A 22,500-nucleotide genomic window follows, 5' to 3' on the forward strand; every position below is an offset into this window, starting at 1 on the left:
AAGTCCAATATCCATATATTGCCATCATCAAAGCGACAGAGAGGAAGGGGAGAGAGAGAGAGAGAGAGAGAGAGAGAGAGAGAGAGAGAGAGAGAGAGAGAGAGAGAGAGAGAGAGAGAGAGAGAGAGAGAGAGGATAAAGCTCACCTTTTCTCTCTCAGCGAAGGAAGAAACATTTCAGAAAAAGGTAACAGATACCACGAAGCAGCATTCATAGATGAGAGAGAGAGAGAGAGAGAGAGAGAGAGAGAGAGAGAGAGAGAGAGAGAGAGAGAGAGAGAGAGAGAGAGTTAATCACATCCATAAATTATGTTCATTAAATTTTATATTTATTTGCCTGTTTAAAAAATAAAATGAGAGATAGAGAGAGTGGGCTAATCACATCCATAAATTAATTTCATTAAATTTTATATTCTTTTGCCTGTTTCAAAAATAAAATGAGAGAGAGAGAGAGAGAGAGATAAAGAGTTATTCACATCCATCAGTTATAGTACAGTCAATATATTTCATATCGAAATGAACGAATCAATCATACTTGATATAAGTGATTGGTAACAGTCAAATCTATTAGACCTGGAATTGGCGAATATCATTAGGCAATTAAAATTCCATTCACTGATGTAAATGAGGTCTTAATTTCCCCTGGTACTTTAATGATACAGTATTTGGATGTTAAGAGAAGGCATGAGGTTGGAATTGTTAAAAAGAACTTTAAATATACACATTAGAAGTCTATTTTGCTCACTGATTCTCTGAGTCATTGTAGAAGTTCATTGTGCGTAAGTGAATATACCGTATGTTATTTTCGTGATGTAAAAAAGTGAGGGATAAATTAAAAATTATACTTTTTGGAAGAGTTGACTGAAAGAAGCACATGCAGACAAATATACACACACACATATATATATATATATATATATATATATATATATATATATATATATATATATATATATATATATATAATATATATATATATATATATATATAAATTACATATTATATAAGTGTATATATATATATATATATATATATATATATATATATATATATATATATATATATATAGTTTTCAAAATTCCTCATGAAACGTTTCATAGATTCTGTTCCTGAAGAGTTGTTTATATTTGTAAATAACTGATATTTAGACTTTATCTACATAACAAGGCGTTTTGAAGGGGTCATCCCAACTAATATATATAAGAAGATCTCCTGAACGGTTCAACCTGTTTATCCTAAACATATTTTGATCATACCCAAGATTCCTTTGGAATACCAAATTTTACTTTTGTTACTGAGCCATAAATTTATACAAATAAAAATCTTCTTTGAAACTGCAACCATCGTACGTTTGCCATTCTCTTTTTCTTCTTAGTTTCCCGACCGAATCCGTTCGCCATCTTGAACCGAAAAGGACGAGAATGAGAGGAAGAAAAAATAATGAACAGTAAAATAAAATCCTCTCGTGTTGGGACACTATTAAAAAAGAATAAAACTGGTCTAAAGTGGAGTTAAGCTGCTTACTCCCAGTAAGAAGGAGAGACAGTTTTCGGACTCAATTTAAATTCGACGAGAGAGAGAGAGAGAGAGAGAGAGAGAGAGAGAGAGAGAGAGAGAGAGAGAGAGAGAGAGAGAGAGAACGTAGGGCAAAGAGAGAGACACAGAGACAGACAGACAGACAGAGAAAACGTAGGGGAGAGAGACACATACAGACAGACCGACAGACATAAAGAATGAGAGAGAGAGAGAGAGGGGGGGGAGATATAAAGAGAGAAAGAATGGGGAGAGAGTGAGTGAGAGGGGCAGAGAGAGAGAGAGAGAGAGACAAAGAGAGAGAGAGAGAAAGAGTATACATGCTTGGGAACAAAGCAGGGGAAAAAACACTTTCTTAACAAAGTTTTCCTTGGAATGCAATAATGGAAAGTGTTTCTGCCTGTTTTTTTCCTTTCCAGTTTCCCGACTAAGACGAATAGAATGAAGAGAATTACGAAGTATTAAAAGAATTAATACATTTTCATTTCGGTCTTTCAACTTTTAATCATTATTTTTCTTTTGGGATCATCGGAGCGTATGAGACTGATAAAGTCTGAGTGACTGCATTTATGTATCAGAATCTAACAAGATTCACTGTTTAAAAATTTTATTATATATATACATGTGTATATATATTATATATATATACTGTATATATATTTATTTATTTCTGATGCGGATGCTCAAGTAAACTTTTTTTTCCTAATGGTTTATGTGAGTTTTAGGTATTCTGGGTCAAGGTTTTGTTTCCATATATACATATATATATATACATATATATATATATATATATATATATATATATATATATATATATAGTGTGTGTGTGTGTGTATGTATACATATATGTAGAGAGAGGGATTTTTCTATATATATATATAATATATATATATATATATATATATATATATATATATATATATATATGGAGAAATTCCTTTTCTATATATACATATAATATATATATATATGTATATATGGAAAAGGACTTCTCTCCTTCCCTACATATATATATATATATATATATATATATATATATATATATATATATATATATATATATATATATATATATATATATACATACATATCACCTACATGAAAACAAAACCTTGACCCAGAATACCTAACCTCACATAAACCATTAAGAAAAAAAAAGTTAACTTAAACATTCCCATCAGAGATAAACAGCTATTTAATTCGATTACTAAAAAAAAAACTTTTATGGCTTAGTCGTAAAGGGAAATTGAATTCTGGAGAATGAGACGAACACTGGGGACGAAGCCAGCAGCCAACCTCATCAGGTTCGAAGCTAATGACTCATGAAGACATTTTATGATTCATGAAGGGTTCCATAAATGGCAGATTAAAATTGGGGGCTTTGTGGAAGGGGAGGGGGGGGTGAAGGAGAAGTACCAGTATTTTGAAAATTTTGATAAGTATGGTAAATTTTGATAAATGTGATAAGTTGTGATACATATGATAAATTATGATAATGCGTACATTACTACCCTGATACATTTTTTTCTATTTATTTATTTAACTGAAATCTTTAGGATAAAGTAAACCGATTCTCTAATGCACGTGTACTTTTGCCCACTTTTTGAACATGTATCAAATTACGTAATTCGAGAAGGCATCAGACTGAGTAAGAGAGAGAGAGAGAGAAGGGGGTTATCTATCCAGCGAAAAATTACGACCAAGACACAAAAAAGAAGTGAAAAACTCATTCTGAACATTAATAATACTAAACATATTGTCTTTCCCCGGAGCAAGAGACGCACCGGAAAGGTTATATGAGAGAGAGAGAGAGAGAGAGAGAGAGAGAGAGAGAGAGAGAGAGAGAGAGAGAGAGAGAGTATTCGTCTCCGTAACCATTCGAAATTACATCTTGCTTTACAAAAATTATGTTTTTGTCCCTCAGATATAAACAAGGAACTACAGTATACTTGAGAGAGAGAGAGAGAGAGAGAGAGAGAGAGAGAGAGAGAGAGGGCGGAGGGGGAGAGACTTACAACAACACAGACACAAAGGAAACCACAGCACACACAAAGGGGAAAATTTACGACGACATGAAAACGCCCGAACAAAAAATGTAAACAAAACCCCGGTCTCCAACCCCAGGAAGATAAGAATCGAACCTTGGAAATTTACGAAGAAGAAGAGAAAAAGAAGGAATTACCAGAAGAGAGAGAAGTTAAACGCAGTAAATGATGAGAGGAAATGGAGCGGAAGACCTCCTTCACCCCAGATGGCCCGTCGTAAAAATCCCAGGCATTTCGAAAGCTCAATGAAGAGGGAAAACAAAAGACGACTGCCGGAGGGGAAACAATACTGAGGAGTATATTCGATACAAAGGAAGGGCGAGGTAATAGTGAAGGAAGCCAATAACTAATCCTTTAACGTGTGATTATTATTGATTATTAAAATTACTGTATTATAAGCAAGCGATGTTTCCTGGAAATAGAGGATTAAATATAAAACTCCTTTTTGGGGGATTCGACCCACTGACTGTTATTTGCTTAACCAGCTCTATATCCACTTAACTACGGAGTGGGTAATTCCCTTTTGGGATTTGAACAAATGACCTGTGATTTCCATAGCCAACTGTATCCACTCAGCCAATAACTAATCCTTTAACGTTTGATTATTATTGATTATTAAAATTACTGTATTATAAGCAAGCGATGTTTCCTGGAAATAGAGGATTAAATATAAAACTCTTTTTGGGGGATTCGAACCACTGACTGTTATTTGCTTAACCAGCTCTATATCCACTTAACTACAGGGTGGGTAATTCCTTTGGGATTTGACACAATGACTTGTGATTTGCTTAGCCAACACTATATCCACTCAACCACATAGGTTTTAAACCACTGTCCTATGATCTGTCAGACCAACCCTGTATTCACTCAGCTAAAGGTCTGCTATTTCTAAAGTAACACTCTTATCCTGCCAAAAGTTTAATTACTTATTGTCAGTTATATGGGGCAACCTTCCGTCAAATTTTAGCAAAAAGTCCACTCACAACTTTATGAGTTATCTTGTTAACAGATAAACAGGAACTCAAATGGACAATTAAGAAAACTGAGCCAATATAGTAATGTCCTCAGAGCAGGTCGCAAGACCTCATCTCAGTTGATAATCCTCGGTATAAGAAGCAAATCCTCGGAGGGAGACTGATGTTCCCTTATTCTTCCCAGGAGCGATTTGCAAATGGCCTGTTGGGAACCGACTCCTCAACCCCTCTGGGAATCCTTCCATTCCAGGTTGATGGGAATGGAATGGGAGGTCAAAATGGAATGGGAGGGTGGAGTGGCATTCCGTTGATACAATGGAATGACAAAAAAGAGAGGAAAAGTTATTTTCTGTGGATCAAAGAAGAAAGGAAAATCAGTAAAAGGGGTTACATGATAGGTAGAAAACGTTCCGGGTTAGGTGCGTGCGCTTTTTCTTTCCTGAGAGCGAGAGAGAGAGAGGGAGAGAGAGATTGGCATTTTATTGCTCATTACGGGAAGTATTGTTTTTCCGAAACAAAAATAAAAGGAAGAATTAAGGAAGATGATTCACGTGAGAGAGACAGAAAGACAGACAGAGAATGTGGAATTTTATTGCTCATTAAAGGAAATCTTTTCTGAAACAAAAAAATAAAGGAAGGTGATTCACGTAAGAGAGAGAGAGAGAGAGACTGGCATTTTATTGCTCATTACAGGAAGTATTGTTTTTCTGAAACAAAAAAAAGGAAGAATTGAGGAAGATGATTCACGAGAGAGAGAGAGAGAATATGGAATTTTATTGCTCATTACAGGAGACACTGTTTTCGTAAAACAAAAAAAGGAAGAATAAAGGAAGATGATTCACGAGAGAGAGAGAGAGAGAGAGAGAGAGAGAGAGAGAGAGAGAGAGAGAAGAAAAATATACAGAACTCCCCAAAGTATGATCTTACTAATGGCCCACGGTCCCTACTTCAAGAACAAAATTAGTGAGGAAAATATGAGGTTAAATATTTTGCATTTCTTCACTTTAAACACAGAGGGAAGTCGAAGTTGCGTACACTACACTGTTATTATTATTAAATATTTGACGTTTAATTCCAGTTCACGTAATGTGTTGCATTTCTTGCAAGCGGGAGGCAAAACTATAACCATGCAAATGTTGTCTCTAGCAGCGGATACGCGAAAATCAACCTATTTTAGAATTTCTCTAATACGATTACCCTACGACAACAAAGCACTACTGTTTTCCCATATTCCGCTTCTTTTCTTCTAGGTGAGATTTCCTGCTTATAAAAAATAACAATTAATGATAATGAAACGACAAAGGATTATTTATTAGCTTCCTTCATTTAATCTCGCCCTTCCTTTGTATCGAGTATCCTCCTCAGGATTGTTTCCCCTCCGGAGGCGTCGTCTTTTGTTTTCCCTTTTCATTGAGTTTCCGAAATGCCAGAAGGGATTTTTACGACGGGCCATCTGGGGTGAAGGGGCTCTTCTTTCGCTCCATTTCCTCTCATCATTTACTGCGTTTAACTTTTCCCCCCTTTTCGTAATTCCTTCTTCTTCTACTTCTTCTTCTTCTTTCCAAGGTTTGATTTCTCCTTCTGCGTAATTCCTTCTTCTTCTTTCCAAGATTCTATTTCTTCTTTCTTCGTAATTCCTTCTTCTTCGTTTTCTTCTTCTTCTTTCCAAGGTTCTTCTTCTTCTTCTTCTTCTTCTTCTTCTTCTTCTTCTTCTTCTTCTTCTTCTTTCCAAGTTTCGATTTCTCCTGCGCATTTTCCTTCCTCTATTTCTTCTTCTTCTTCTTCTTCTTCTATTTCTTCTTCTTCTGCTCCTTTTTTCCAAGTTTCGATTTCTCCTTCTACGTAATTCCTTCTTCTTTTTCTTCTTCTTTTTTCGAAGGTTCGATTTCTCCTGCATAATTCCGTCTTCTTCTTCTTCTTCTTCTTCTTCTTCTTCTTCTTCTTCTTCTTCTTTCTAAGGTTCGATTTCTCCTTCTTAATAATTCCTTCTTCTTTTTTGAAGGTTCGATTCTTATCTTCCTGGTGTTGGAGACCAGGGTTTTGTTTACATCTTTTTTGTTTCGGCGTTTTTCTTATGTCGTCGTAAATTTTCCCGAGAGTGTTTTCGTTATTTCCTGTGTTCTTGTACGTCTCTCTCTCTCTCTCTCTCTCTCTCTCTCTCTCTCTCTCTCTCTCTCTCTCTCTCATATAATCTTTCTGGTGCATCTCTTGCACCGGGGTAAGACAATATGTTTAGTGATATTGTTGTTTTAAATTACTTTTCTTTTCTGTTGTTTGGTTGGTCGTAATATTTCTCTGGATAGATTCTCTTCTCTCTCTCTCTCTCTCTCTCTCTCTCTCTCTCTCTATATATATATATATATATATATATATATATATATATATATATATATATATATATATATATATATATATATATATAATATATATATATATATAATATATATATATATACATATATTATATATATGTGTGTGTATATAATACATACATACATATATATACAGTATATATATATAATATATATATAATGATTGAAACCTCTAATTTGAGTATTTTTTCAAGTGGATTATGTAAATAAACATTATCCTTTATAAAGATGAAACTGAGAGAGAGAGAGAGACGGGGGAGAGAGAGAGAGAGAGAGAGAATAATTCTTTTAACCAAAAATTAAATATAAGTATAGGAGTGTTTTGCGACTGAATAACTGATGACTCTTCTGTGTATGTGCATGCAATTGCTAATGCTGTCAACACTTGCAACATGGGGCATTCATGCACGATTCAGCGGTTGACCTGTGAATATCCAGTGACCTCGTTTTGGTTTTGTCTCTAAAGCTTAACCGCTGTGAGGGTCGTCGACAAACAAATTAAAATTATATCTTTAATTTAACCTAAATAAGGATGTAAAATTGGCACTATTTTCATGTAAGTTCACGTAATAACAAGTAAAAAATGAGCCGAAGAATCGAGTTTTCTGTAAAGCGTATAATCAAGACCGCCAAAAATAGATCTATCTTTCGGTGGTCTCGGTATGAGCCGCTGCCCATGAAACTTTAACCACCGCCCGGTGGTGGCCTATCCCATATCGTTGCCAGAAGCACAAATATGGCTAACTTTAACCTTAAATAAAATAAAAACTACTGAGGTTAGAGGGCTGCAATTTAGTATATTTGATGATTGTAGGGTGGATGATCAACATACCAATTTGCAGCCCTCTAGCCTCAGTAGTTTTTAAGATCTGAGGGCGGACAGAAAAAATTGCTGACTGACCGACAAAGCTGGGACAATCGTTTTCTTTTACAGAAAACTAAAAAATGGATATATATGGGTAATGAGTTGTCAGTGAATCTTTTTTTATTTGTCGTACTTCATACAGAAACCTAAATAAGTATTTATTTCAAAGCAATCGTTTGTGAATATCTATTACACATATATAGAAGCTCTCTATTCATTTCCATTCTAATTCCACATAATTCAATCTTAAAAATGTTTAATTACCTTTCTGAGTAAACTAGTTCTAAAAAATGTTATCTTCAGTGAGGGAGACACGAGAAAAATGTTGAAAATCATCGAGAAGAAGAAGAAGAAGAAGAAGAAGAAGAAGAAGAAGAAGAAGAAGAAGAAGAAGAAGAAGAAGAAGAAGAAGAGAAGGAGAATGAGAATTCTGAAGTCCCACAATCCTTAAGGATCATTAGCGACGTCTGGTCTGAATGAAGTTTCTCCATTAAGGAACAAATAGTGGAAAAACGCTCTCTCTCTCTCTCTCTCTCTCTCTCTCTCTCTCTCTCTCTCTCTCTCTCTCTCTCTCTCTCTCTCTCCAGACTTTCAATCAAAAGATTTTGTATCTCTCTTTAGTCAACTTCCCTCCAACTCGCGTGACATTGTTGGGGTTTTTATGGCATTTTGATACGACTCTCTCTCTCTCTCTCTCTCTCTCTCTCTCTCTCTCTCTCTCTCTCTCTCTCTTCTAGACTTTCAGTTATCTCTCTTTCGCCACCGTCTTCCAATTCGCGTGACTTTTTTTTTTTTTTTTTTTTTACTTTTTTTGGGGTAAAAATACGATCATGAGAATTATTGTTTCTATTCTGTCAAATGAAACAATAGCTTTCCCTCTTTGAGACGGAGAGATAAATGAAGATTTCTGATAAATGAGGGAAATGAAACTGAGAGTCAATCAGTCATTTACCGGGCAAATTTTGGCGTCGTTGTATTAGAAATTTTTCGTAATTGATACGACTAACTTCCTCTCTCTCTCCCTCTCTCTCTCTCTCTCTCTCTCTCTAGCCTTCGGCTGTTTCAGAAATAAGTTCTCTGTAAATGTGACTTCAACAATCAATTGTGGTATTCAAAATGTGTGACTTAGCTGACTTCCCAGAACCAGCTGACGTGTAGGGAATTTTTTCCCAGAATCATCTGACGTGTAGGTAACTTTTTTTCAGAACCAGCTGACGTGTAGGGAATTTTTTTCCTAGAGTCAGCTGACGTGTAGGGAATTTTTCCCAGATTCACTGACGTGTAGGGAACTTTTTTCAGAACCAGCTGACGTGTAGGAAATTTTTTCCAGAATCAGCTGACGTGTAGGTAACTTTTTTTTCAGAACCAGCTGACGTGTAGGGAATTTTTTCCCAGAAACAGCTGACGTGTAGGTACTTTTTTTCAGAACCAGCTGACGCGTAGGGAATTTTTTCCCAGAATCAGTTGACGTGTAGGGAACTTTTTTCCCAGCATCAGTTGACGTGTAGGGAACTTTTTTCCCAGCATCAGCTGAGGTGTAGGGAATTTTTTCCCAGAATCAGCTGACGTGTTGGTAACTTTTTTCAGAATCAGCTGACGTGTAGGGAATTTTTTCACAGAATCGGCTGACGTGTAGGAAACTTTTTTCCCAGCATCAGCTGACGTGTAGGGAACTTTTTTCCAGAATCTATGGGGGATAGAGGACGTTCGATTGCGTAGATAAGTCCTAGTGACTCATGCAACTTTGCCTTTAAAAGTCAAGAGTAAACACGTTTAAACGCGTTTAGTAACACCATTTGACAATGCACTATATTACCAAAAATTAGCGGGAGGTGTCTTGTACACTGTGACAAAGTACTATTTCGATCAAATAATTAGCTTGAAAGATATTTGAGAAAAACAATGACTCGCGGTCCCTGAAATTATAGTAAAATTGTATAAAATACACGGACTACTCTAAGACAATTTAATCAAGAAAAGAATATTTCGGACCAAACCAACGCCATGAAACCTACGGAGTAGCACTTGTTGATATCTCGAGAGAGAGAGAAACCCAGTAGAACCTCTTCGAAATTTCTTATTAAATCTTCAGGGAATAAAAAAAATGCCGTTTTTGGCGACAGTCCAGCTCGAAAATAGAGATTATTAAATCTATCTCCTCGAACAGCGACAAATCAAATTTGACAGGTATGTCACTTGTGTGTGTTGTGGGGGGGGGGGATGGGGACAGGGAAGGGTTGCTGGTTTTATTGAAACATGATCCATTGTTAGAGAGCTATATTAAATTTCGTTTCCGGGTGACTGTGATTTTTTTATTTTTGGGGGGGGGCTTGGTAGGAATGAGAAAATATCAATATATTGCTTTAATGCGGGTATGTAATAATAATAATAATAATAATAATAATAGTAATAATAATAATAATATAGAAAAAATCTGCTGTTATGTAACTGTACAGTTTATAATAATAATAATAATAATATTAATAATAATAATAAAGGAAAAGCGATTCCACTGTTACATAACTGTACAAATATATTATGTTTGTATAATAATAATAATAATAATAATAATAATAATAATAATAATAATAATAATAATAATAATAATAATAATAATAATAATAATAAATGTTCATTGAAAATTCACAATTTTATATCAATAATTTATTGGTGACAAAAGTTGAAAATCAGTGCAATTAAATCATATAACTGTGGGGTTTTGGTGAACAGAGAGAGAGAGAGAGAGAGAGAGATGGCTCGTTATTTCCTCATAAAATCCATCACTGGCGTGTTTTAGAAGACTGCATATTAAATAAAACCCCAAATTTCCGTCACTCTCCTAAAGCAGAAATGATTACGAAAGCATTCACTTCCGGAACTGTGGCATCGTGTCCCCGAAAATCATTTTTTTGTCCTTGCAAAATCCCATAATAATTAGACAAAGAATTATTGCAGAATTTGATGAATTTAAACTAAGCAACTGAGTCAGTGTTTAGGCACGACTGCCAAATCCTATTATAGACCACAAAGGAGAAGCCTAGTGTTTACATCTTTGACGGGAACCAATTGTTGCAGAATTTTTTAAATTTAAACTAAACAGCTGAGTCAGTGTTTAGTCACGACTGCCAAATCCTATTATAGACCACAAAGAAGAAGAAGCCTAGTGTTTACATCTTCGAATGGAGCCAATTATTTCAAAATTTGACGAATTTAAGCTAAACAACTGAGTCAGTGTTTAGTCACGACTGCCATATCCTATTATAGACCACAAAGAAGAAGAAGCCTAGTGTTTACATCTTTGACGGGAACCAATTATTGCAGAATTTTATGAATTTAAACTAAACAACTGAGGCAGTGTTTAGTCACGACTGCCAAATCCTATTATAGACCACAAAGAAGAAGAAGCCTAGTGTTTACATCTTTGACGGGAACCAATTATTGCAGAATTTTATGAATTTAAACTAAACAACTGAGGCAGTGTTTAGTCACGACTGCCAAATCCTATTATAGACCACAAAGAAGAAGAAGCCTAGTGTTTACATCATCGACTGGAGCCACAATAAAAGCCGTAAATAAACACCAGCCAATATTGCTTAGCATTTAAACTGAAACACTTTCTCCCCCTCGGTAAATCAGTCTCATGTTCAAGCGCCGTATCGTAAAAGAGGATTTGCCTTAGACGTCAGTTTAGCGAGTTCCCCTTGAGTGCTTTTGACCGTAACAGAGAAGGAATGCAGTACGTTGGATGTGTAATGTTTGTGCGACATGGCCAGTTTCCACCTCTTAGGATTATGGCCAGTTTTATGCCACGGTTTGGAATAATGGGGTGGGGTAAGTGCTTTCCATCTTTTATGCCTGTTGCTGTAATAGATTACAAATGCTCTATGTTTTAAACATCTGTCGTACGTTATAGAATGTTTTGATTTCTGTTATACATTATAAATTTGTTTAAACATCTGATATACATTATAATGTTCTTCAGAATTCTGTTATACATTATAAATTTTTTAGACATCTGTTATACATTATGAATGGTCTTGAAACATCTTTTATACAACATAAATGTTCTTTAAACATGTTATACAACATAAATGTTCTTTAAACATCTATCATGCATTATAAAAGTTCTTTAAACATCTGTTATAAATTATAAATGTTCTTGAGACATCTATTATACATAAATGCCCTTTAACCATCTTGTATATGCTATACATGTTCTTTAATCATCTGTTATATATTAAAAATGTTCTTGAAACATAGCTCATGATTTTCATACAACATAGCAGCTGATTATCGTGCAACATAGCAGCTGATTATCATGCAACATAGCTCCGGTTGTCATGCAACACAGCACCTGATCTATCATGTAACATAGCTCCGGATTGTCATGCAGCATAGCACCTGATTATCATGCAACACAGCTCCGGATTGTCATGCAACATAGCACCTAATTATCATGAAACATAGCTCCGGATTGTCATGCAACATAGCACCTGGTTATCATGAAATATAGTTCCGGATGGTCATGCAACATAGCACCTGATTATCATGAAACATAGCTCCGGATTTTCACGCATGAAACATAGCTCCGGATTGTCATGCAACATAGCACCTGATTATCATGCGACATAGCTCTGGATTGTTATGCAACATATCACCTGATTATCATGCAACATAGCTCCGGATTGCCATGCAGCATAGCACCTGATTATCATGCAACACAGCTTCGGATTGCCATGCAACATAGCACCTGATTATCATGCAACATAGCTCCGGATTGTCATGCGACATAGCACCTGATTATCATGCAACATAGCTCCGGATTGTCATGTAACATAGCACCTTATTACCATGCAACATAGCTCCGAATTGTCATGCAACATAGCACCTGATTATCATGCAACATAGCTCCGGATTGTCATGCGACATAGCACCTGATTATCATGCAACATAGCTCCGGATGGTCATGCAACATAGCATCTGATTATCGTGCAACATAGCTCTGGATTGTCATGCAACGTAGCACCTATTATCATGAAACATAGCTCAGGATGGTCATGCAACATAGCACCTGATTATCATGCAACATAGCTCTGGATTGTCATGCGACATAGCACCTGATTATCATGCAACATAGCTCTGGATTGACATGCAACATAGCACCTGACTATCATGCAACATAGCTCTGGATTGTCATGCAACATAGCACCTGATGATCATGCAACATAGCTCTGGATAGTTTTGCAACATAGCACCTGATTATCATGCAACATAGCACGTGATTATCATGCAACATAGCACGTGATTATCATGCAACATAGCTCCGGACGGTCATGCAACATAGCACTTGATTTTCATTATGAAAAGAAATAATCAGTCTCGAACACGTCAATAGAAACAAGTTTTTACTTGGATATTTTTTTTCTTTTTTAGTCAAATAAATATATAGCAAAAAAAGTTGTTTGGAAATTACAGAAAATTTTATCAGGAAAGGTATGATGAAAAATACGTTTTAATACAAAACAACTAGAATATTATGTGTCCTCTTTTTTAAAAAAATCCAGTTTGAAAAATCAATGCGAGATGACTACAGAATATTCATTTCACAAAAAAATATATCATGAAATCCTTGACATAAAACATACAGACCACGCTACGTGGACGTACAAAATCCTTTATAAAAAAAAGAGAAAAAATAAATAAAAATCATTCGAGAGCGGAAGAATTCAAAGCCAACAGTTTTTCGTTTTCGAAAATAGGTCAGGAGCGTATCATATTGCATTGCCAAATAGTTCCGGGCTGTCATTCATACTCGCCCTGCTGGTAAAGGCTCGGTATAATTCGAGAGATGATTGCTGCCAGTGACAAGCGAAAGGTTTGATATAATGTCGAGTCAGTGCGTTCTTAAATGTTGGCTAGACAATTGATTGTTTGACTGTTCTCTTCCTTGTGTGTGTGTGTGTGTGTATATATATATATATATATATATATATATATATATATATATATATATATATATATATATATATATATATATATATATATTTATATACAGTATGTATATGTACAGTATATCAGTTACAGTGAAATGACATAAACACATTATTATTATTATTATTATTATTATTATTATTATTATTATTATTATTATTATTATTATTATTATTATTAAAAAGGATGGCTGTATTATGCGAATTTCTCTTATATAGTGTCTTTTCTATCCTCCTTATGATTCGCTTTTCAGGCTCGGCGATGTTAGTCAGTAACTGGCCGATATTCATGTTGGAAAAGGACAGTGTGCGGAATATTGGAAGTCTTTTATTACAATATTCAATCAGAAATCGTTCGTCTGGATTCAGGTTATCACAATATTCAATCAGAAATCCGCACACTGTCCTTTTCCAACATGAATATCGGCCAGTTACTGACTAACATCGCTGAGCCTGAAAAGCGAATCATAAGGAGGATAGAAAAGACACTATATAAGATAAATTCGCATAATACAGCCATCCTTTTAATAAGACCTGTTTAAAAGGGTCTACTCCTTCATATATTATTATTATTATTATTATTATTATTATTATTATTATTATTATTATTATTATTATTATATTAGGGAGGAGACCTTCTCTGAGGGGAGTTGCCTTAAAATCATAGCTGTTTCCACGGCATTTAATTTATACAGTCTTCCCTATTCTTCTTATTATCTTTTTTTCCTCAGCCTGTAGCTGGTAAATCAGGTTTCCCAAGGACATACAAAGATTTCTGTTTTCTTAGATTTATTTCCTCTGACGTTTCAACCGCGCTCTGGCGTTTATTTTCAAAGAGTGAATGAAATGCCATGCAGGGTACAAGGGTATATAGTGCAAGCGGTGGTGGGGCAGTGGGTGTACAGTTGCCAGGTCGGTTATTCAGCTGCGTTTTGGTTGGTCCCTGGTTATTATTATTATTTACAATACGTTTATACCTCGTATCAGTTTTCCAATTATTATACCGTATAGATGTATTTAAATGCAAGATTTGTATTATTCAAGAGAATTATTATTATTATTATTATTATTATTATTATTATTATTATTATTATTATTATTACTGAAAGTCACAGTATAACATCATAGTATAGATACGTTTATTCACTGTCTGATTGAACTGTTATAAACCTACTTTCTAACCATCACTGTATTCCTATCAATCTATTTCTATTTCTATATATAGTTCTATTCACTTCTCACCATCACTATATTCCTATCAATCTATTTCTGTTTCTATATATAGTTCTATTCACTTCTCACCATCACTATATTCCCATCAATCTATTTCTGTTTCTATATATAGTTCTATTCACTTCTCACCATCACTATATTCCAATCAATCTATTTCTGTTTCTATATATAGTTCTATTCACTTCTCACCATCACTATATTCCTATCAATCTATTTCTGTTTCTATATATAGTTCTATTCACTTCTCACCATCACTATATTCCAATCAATCTATTTATATTTCTATTTATAGTTCTATTCACTTCTCAGCATCACTATATTCTTATCAATCTATTTCTGTTTCTACTTATAGCTCTATTCACTTCTCACCATCACCGTATTCCTATCAATCTATTCCTATTTCTATATATAGTTCTATTTACTCCTCACCATCACTATATTCCTATCAATCTATTTCTGTTTCTATTCACAGAATCTTTTTTCTTATCAAACCCCAAATAGAAATATACAAATGAAATCCCATTCAACAGAGATGAAACACAGGGATTTTCGGAGGATTTTCTCGTTCAACGTAAATGTGGCTGAACAATTTCATCCCTTTACTGCCTATCCACACTTGTATACTTTTTTTTTATTTCCACTGCTTTTTTTTTATTTCCACGGCTGTTTTTCACGGCAATACAGAACCGAAAGAGCCCGGTATAACTGGGTAAAAAATTCTGGTATTATTATTTTTTTTTTACAATATATTGGCTTGTTATTCTTGACTGGCCGGGTGTTTGATAAAGCTTTCTAGCACAATAGGTTTAAAAATATATTGAGGGGAGAAATATTAATTTTTTTGGATGTGTGTTTTGTTAATGATAGATTATAGCGTTGTCGTTTGAAGGGAGATTATATATATTTATACACACACACACACACATATATATATATATATATATTTTATATATATCCAGCATCCGAAGGAGAAAGAGAGTTAGAGGGAGAGAGATAGAGAGAGAGAGTCAGCGAGAGAGTAAAGGATTCAAAGTGAGAAAAAGTCAGAGAGAGAGAGAGTCAGAAAGTGAAAGATAGCCAGAGAAATAGAAAGAGAGAATCAGAGAAAGACAAAGAGAGAAAGCACGACGGAAAAACGAAAGGGGGTAAATCCCAATAATAAAAAGAAAGAGGGTAAAAACTCTCCCCTTTCGGGACGACGAGAGCTGATAGCACGCCTGAAAGCACACTACAAACAAAACCCATCTGACTGAACATTGCACTCCCGGGATAAGCTCAGCAGCTCTCTCTCTCTCTCTCTCTCTCTCTCTCTCTCTCTCTCTCTCTCTCTCTCTCTCTCTCTCTCAAACAGACAGACAAACAAATGTACCAACATCATAGGTGTTGAGACGCCAGTTTTAGTAACCTACAATCTCTCTCTCTCTCTCTCTCTCTCTCTCTCTCTCTCTCTGTGTAGCGTCAATAACCATGATGTTGCGACGCCATTTTTAATAACCAAAAATCAGTCAATCTCTCTCTCTCTCTCTCTCTCTCTCTCTCTCTCTCTCTCTCTCTCTCTCTCTCTCTCTCTCTCTCTCTCATTTTCGTATGAGATCCCAGATGCAAATTAAAATGGCTTTTTCGTCTCGTCTGTGTGTAAAATCTATTTGCGACTGAAATGCAACATAGAGAAGACATTAAGACATCAGTAGGACTCTCAAAATGCATCTGCATGATCGAGTCCCTTTGAAACAAATTGTCCATTTTCTATCAAAGTCTAATATTCATTTTTTTTTTCATCTTCGTCGACGGTGGCTTTTCATTGACTTATTGCTTCAGGAAAGTACCAAGTCTGTGTCTCTCTTACCATCCAGGATGTATGGGGGGAAAGTATGCCTCTCCTCTCTCGCTCTCTCACCATACATGATGTATAGTGAGTTAAAGACACAGTAATTAGCTAAAACAGGAAGTCAGTGACAAAATATACATTAGTATATAACTTTAGATTGAAAAATAAATTTATACTTAATTTTCCCCACCTCGGGTTTGTAATTGGGTTATGCAAATATATAAATATTAATATATAACTTGAGATTCAGATACAGACGTTGGTTTTCTGGTATAGGATTTATAATCAAACCACTGAAATACATCGTATTTCCTTCGTCATGTTTCAGGTATCAAGTATAAAATTGTCTTAGTTACTCTGTGTTTGTCATGTGTCAGGTGTCAAGTATAAAATTATCTCAGTAACTCTGTTTATGTGTCAGGTGTCAATTATAAAACTGTCTCAGTAACTCTGCGTTTGTCATGTATCAGGTGTTAAATATAAAACTATCTCAGTTACTCTGTGTTTGTCATGTGTCATGTGTTAAGTTTAAAATTATCTCAGTAACTCTGTTTATGTGTCAGGTGTCAAGTATAAAACTGTCTCAGTAGCTCTGCGTTTGTCATGTATCAGGTGTCAAGTATAAAACTCTCAGTTACTCTGTTTGTTATGTATCAGGTTTCAAATATAAAATTGTCTGAGGAACTCTGTGTTTGTCATGTGTCAGGTGTCAAATATAAAACTATCTCAGTAACTCTGTTTGTTATGTGTCAGGTTTCAAGTATAAAATTGTCTCAGTAACTCTGTGAGATTAGCAAATTGAAATTCAACCCATTTCATCAGATGCTCTCGCTTGATTTAGTGGGTCCACTTCAAGTTAAAGGTGTGAATAGAACATAAGGGTTCTCGTTATTGCCTAGAAAAAATGAAGGATAGAGTTGAAAATTAGTCGTTCCACTTCAAGATAAAGGTGTTTGGTTGGAACAGGAGGGTTCTCGTTATTGCCTAGAAAAAATAAAGGATAGAGTTAAAAATTAGTCGTTCCACCACAAGTTAAAGGTGTTTGATAGGAACAGAAGGGTTCTCGTTATTGCCTAGAAAGAGAATAAAAGATAGAATTAAAAATTTTTTTTAATTTTCCCCTCATAGAGGTGTAACTTCAAGATGAAGATGTGTATAGGAACAGAAAGGTTCCCGTTTTGGCCTAGAAAAAGAATAAAGGATAGCATTAAAAAGTTAATGAATTTCCCTTCGTATTGACAGACCTGTCTCATTAACTTCTGTAAAACGACGGTTGGAATGAGTTAGAGAAGGGAACTTTACATCCTGCAGAGAACTGTCTAAACCAGATGCATTAACGGAGGCTGATTTGAATAGAACCACGGGGAGCCAAAGGCCTGTGATTTGTGTCTGCAAATAGTTTTCTCAATTTTCTCGGTTTCTCAATTTACTGAATGTAGCCTTTGTGTTTATGAAATTTGGCTGGAATATGTGAATGATTTTAAGTTACTCGAAAGGTATTGGTAAATATTGACATGATTTGAAGCATATACAGTCAGTGATTCATTGGTCTTGTACTTCCTCAGTTTAATTATTGGGTTTGAATACGCACACACACACACACACACACACACACACACACACACACACACACATATATATATATATATATATATATATATATATATATATATATATATATATATATATATATATATATATATACACAGTATATATTTATATATACATATGTATGTATATATCTATATATATTTATATATATATATATATATATATATATTATTATTTATATAAATATAATATATATTTTATATATTGTTAACACTTAATATATATATATATATATATATATATATATATATATATATATATATATATATATATATATATATATATATATATATATATATATATATATATACATATATATAAAGTATATTATTATATTTGTTAACAATATATAAAATATATATTGTTATATAAATAATAGTATATATATACATACAGTAAAACATATGTAAACGTACGTATATATATATATATATATATATATATATATATATATATATATATATATATATAGTATATAGGTGGGCTTGTTCCATATGAATAGGGTTCACCTTCCTAATAATAATGATAATAATAATAATAATAAAAATAATAATAATAATATAATAATAATAATAATACTCTCCTTATCCCCTTTCCATTCAATTATCTCGAGATGTTTGACGGTTTCCAAAAAATCATATTTCGTTATTCTTCGTTCTTTTCCCTTCCCCTATTGTTCTTTTATTGTGATCTCCGTTCACCAGGTTCATTAGTGGACTGTTCTTTTTTTCTCATTTACTGATCTTTTCTTGTTTTTTTTTTACATTACGTTTGAATAAGTGTTTTATTTTTCATTTTTTTCACGCTTGCAAGAGCAAGTATTGTTCATTAGTGCATGTAAGTTCTGAGTTGTCATTAAATTAATTTCGGTTTTCCATATGAAAATATTGTTATGTATATTATGTATATACATACATATGTATATATAGTACATGCATACATATGTATATATATATACATGCATTCATATGTATATAAATGTGTATATATATATATATATATATATATATATATATATATATATATATATTATTGTTTTTATATAACAACATATATTTCATATATTGTTAAGACTTAATTCTGACCTGAAATTCATTTCGGGAACTAATTTATTTACAGAGAAATCAGTAGACTTTCAACAACAAGAATTAGACAGAATAACTTTATATTTCTTCATATTAGGACAATAAAAATTCAATGCCACACAAATTAGTTTCATATACAACTGAATATTGAATCAGTTACAGTTACAGAGTAAAACACATTTGATGCATGTTATAGTATCGTTAAAAAAATCTCTGCTCAGCCTAGCAAACTTAGCAGAGACAAGTATGCATGCTGATTGGTAGTGGGGGTTGTTTTTTTTTAGTTTTCTGTAAAAGAAAACTATTGAGATGGCTATTTGTCTGTCCGTCCGCACTTTTTCTGTCCGCCCTCAGATCTTAAAACTACTGAGGCGAGAGGGCTGCAAATTGGTATGTTGATCATCCATCCTCCAGTCATCAAGCATACCAAATTGCAGCCCTCTAGCCTCCTCAATAGTTTTTATTTTATTTACGGTTAAAGTTAGCCATGATTATGCGTATGGCAGCGCTGTAGGTGCCAACAACACAGGCCACTACCGGGCCGTGGCTGAAAGTTTCATGGGCCGCGGCTGAGTTTCACGGGCCGTGACTGAGAGTTTCATACAGCATTATACGCTGTACAGAAAACTCGATTGTGCCGAAGAAACTTCGGCGCATTGTTTACTTGTTTTTATTTGTTTGTTTACATGTTTTCGAAGCGTGTGAGGAAACCTAGAAAGTTAAAGGTTGATTTTGAATATTATTTCAATATCTGTCTATATTTCTGTGTCAAGCTTCCTAACAATCTTCAAGAATAAAACAGACTCACCCCAGTTAATTAAATATGCCTGGCTAACAATGGCAAACAACACTAAACAGAATTTTCGGCTTCATAATTAAAACGCCAGCCGCTCCGGGAATTTGCATATAGAACACGAAATCGGGCGTTTATTGGAAAATTCGGATTCATCAGCCCTAACGAAATCAATTGGGTATTTACGAATTTATCAAATAATGCATTAACGAGTGTTGGGAATTTTTTGTTATACACAGCTTAATGAACCTGATTCAGCCATTTAACTATAAACAATCGAAATTTGGATGATGTATTCAACGCTGACATTCGGTGAGTACCTAGTAAATATGGATGAAATCTATTCATAAATTGGATTTATGTAGTAAATACGAATGATATCCATTCATGAACTGGATATGTGTAATAAATATGAATGAAATCCATTCATAAATTGGATGTATGTAGTAAATATGGATAAAATCCATTCATGAATTGGTTATGTGTAGTATGTATGAATGATATCCATTCATAAATTGAATGTATGTAGTAAATACGAATGATATCCATTCATGAATTGGTATGTGTAATAAATATGAATGATATCCATTCATTAATTGGATATATGTAGTATGTATGAATGATATCCACTCATAAATTGGATGTATGTAGTAAATACGAATGATATCCATTCATGAATTGGATATGTGTAGTAAATATGAATGATATCCATTCATAAATTGGATATATGGAGAAAATATGGATGAAATCCATTCATAAATTGGGTATATGTAGTAAATACGAGTGATATCCATTCATGAATTGGATATATGTAGTAGATATGGATGAAATGCATTCATAAATTGGATATGTGCAGTAAGTGTGAATGAAATCCGTTGGGTATTTCACGAGTACACTGGATAGGGAGCCTGAACTTCAGATGGTCGGAGGATTCCAAATATTAATATCAGATGTATATAGATTTACATAGCTACTAATAAATATAATACAGGGTTGAAATAAATATTTTTAATTAGACGTTTGTTAGTGTAGCAGACAACTAATAAGATGTAAATGGAATTTCAGTGATAAGTATTTACAGTCTGGAAAATTTAGAATTTTATTTTTTCCATTTTTAATGAAGAATTGTACCTTTGCACATAATTTTTGACTGATTTTGAATGTTAATGATCTCGAAAAGACTCGTGGAATAATTCATGCCCTTGTTTAAGATGCCCAGGTTATTAAAGATACCCAAATTATATACAAACACACACACATGCCAAATTCAGTTGAGGGTCGAATGTAAGTCGAGAGTAAACCCCTTCCAGCTGCCCAATTAAAAGTCACGTATTAGCCCTTTGAACTGAAAGTCTGGGAGCGACTGGTCATATACATATCACTGACAAGTCATAAAACCCAACATATTAAAATATACGTTTGGAAAATAAGGCTTCAAACTGAATAGATCTATGTATTCACCCGAAAGTGGTCGGCATGGAGGGTGAGGGTGAACAGTGGTTAGCCAAGGGAAATAAAAACCCAGAATATTTTGGGAATCACAATAGGACCCCGTGTTGCATAGACATTTTGGTAGAGTATTGCAGATTCCCCCATCTCCATCTGTTGTGTTTCCTTAGCTTTGTGAGTAATTTATTAATCGTATACGACTGAGTTTTCCATCACAATGGCCGTGGGTCGTTTGCAAAACACCAACGATGATTTTTGAAATATGTCGATAAAAATTCTTTCCTTTTTTTTTTATTATTAAATCAACTTACTGTTAAGGGTTCGTTTCCCTCTTGCGAGATGGTTGATAAGGAAAACTAATTTTGATGTTTTCCTTTATATAACATTTATTATTTATTTATTATTATTATCATTTTTATTATTATTATTATTAATAATTATGGAAACGACAGTTATTTATTTATTATTATTATTATTATTATTATTATTTTATTTTTATTATTATTATTATTATTATTATTATTATTATTATTATTATTGCAGGAACACTTGAAAGTAATTCAGTGTCTTGTGACCTCTCTCTCTCTCTCTCTCTCTCTCTCATTTCTCATATCTCTCTCTCTTCTCTCTCTCTCTCTCTCTCTCTCTCTCGTGTTTACAGTAGCATTTCATTATATTTCGTAAGGTGAATCTTTCATTTACTATTTGACCTCATAAGCAATGA

Source organism: Macrobrachium rosenbergii, chromosome 50, assembly GCF_040412425.1.
Source record: "Macrobrachium rosenbergii isolate ZJJX-2024 chromosome 50, ASM4041242v1, whole genome shotgun sequence".
In the NCBI taxonomy this organism is placed as follows: Eukaryota; Metazoa; Arthropoda; class Malacostraca; order Decapoda; family Palaemonidae; genus Macrobrachium; species Macrobrachium rosenbergii.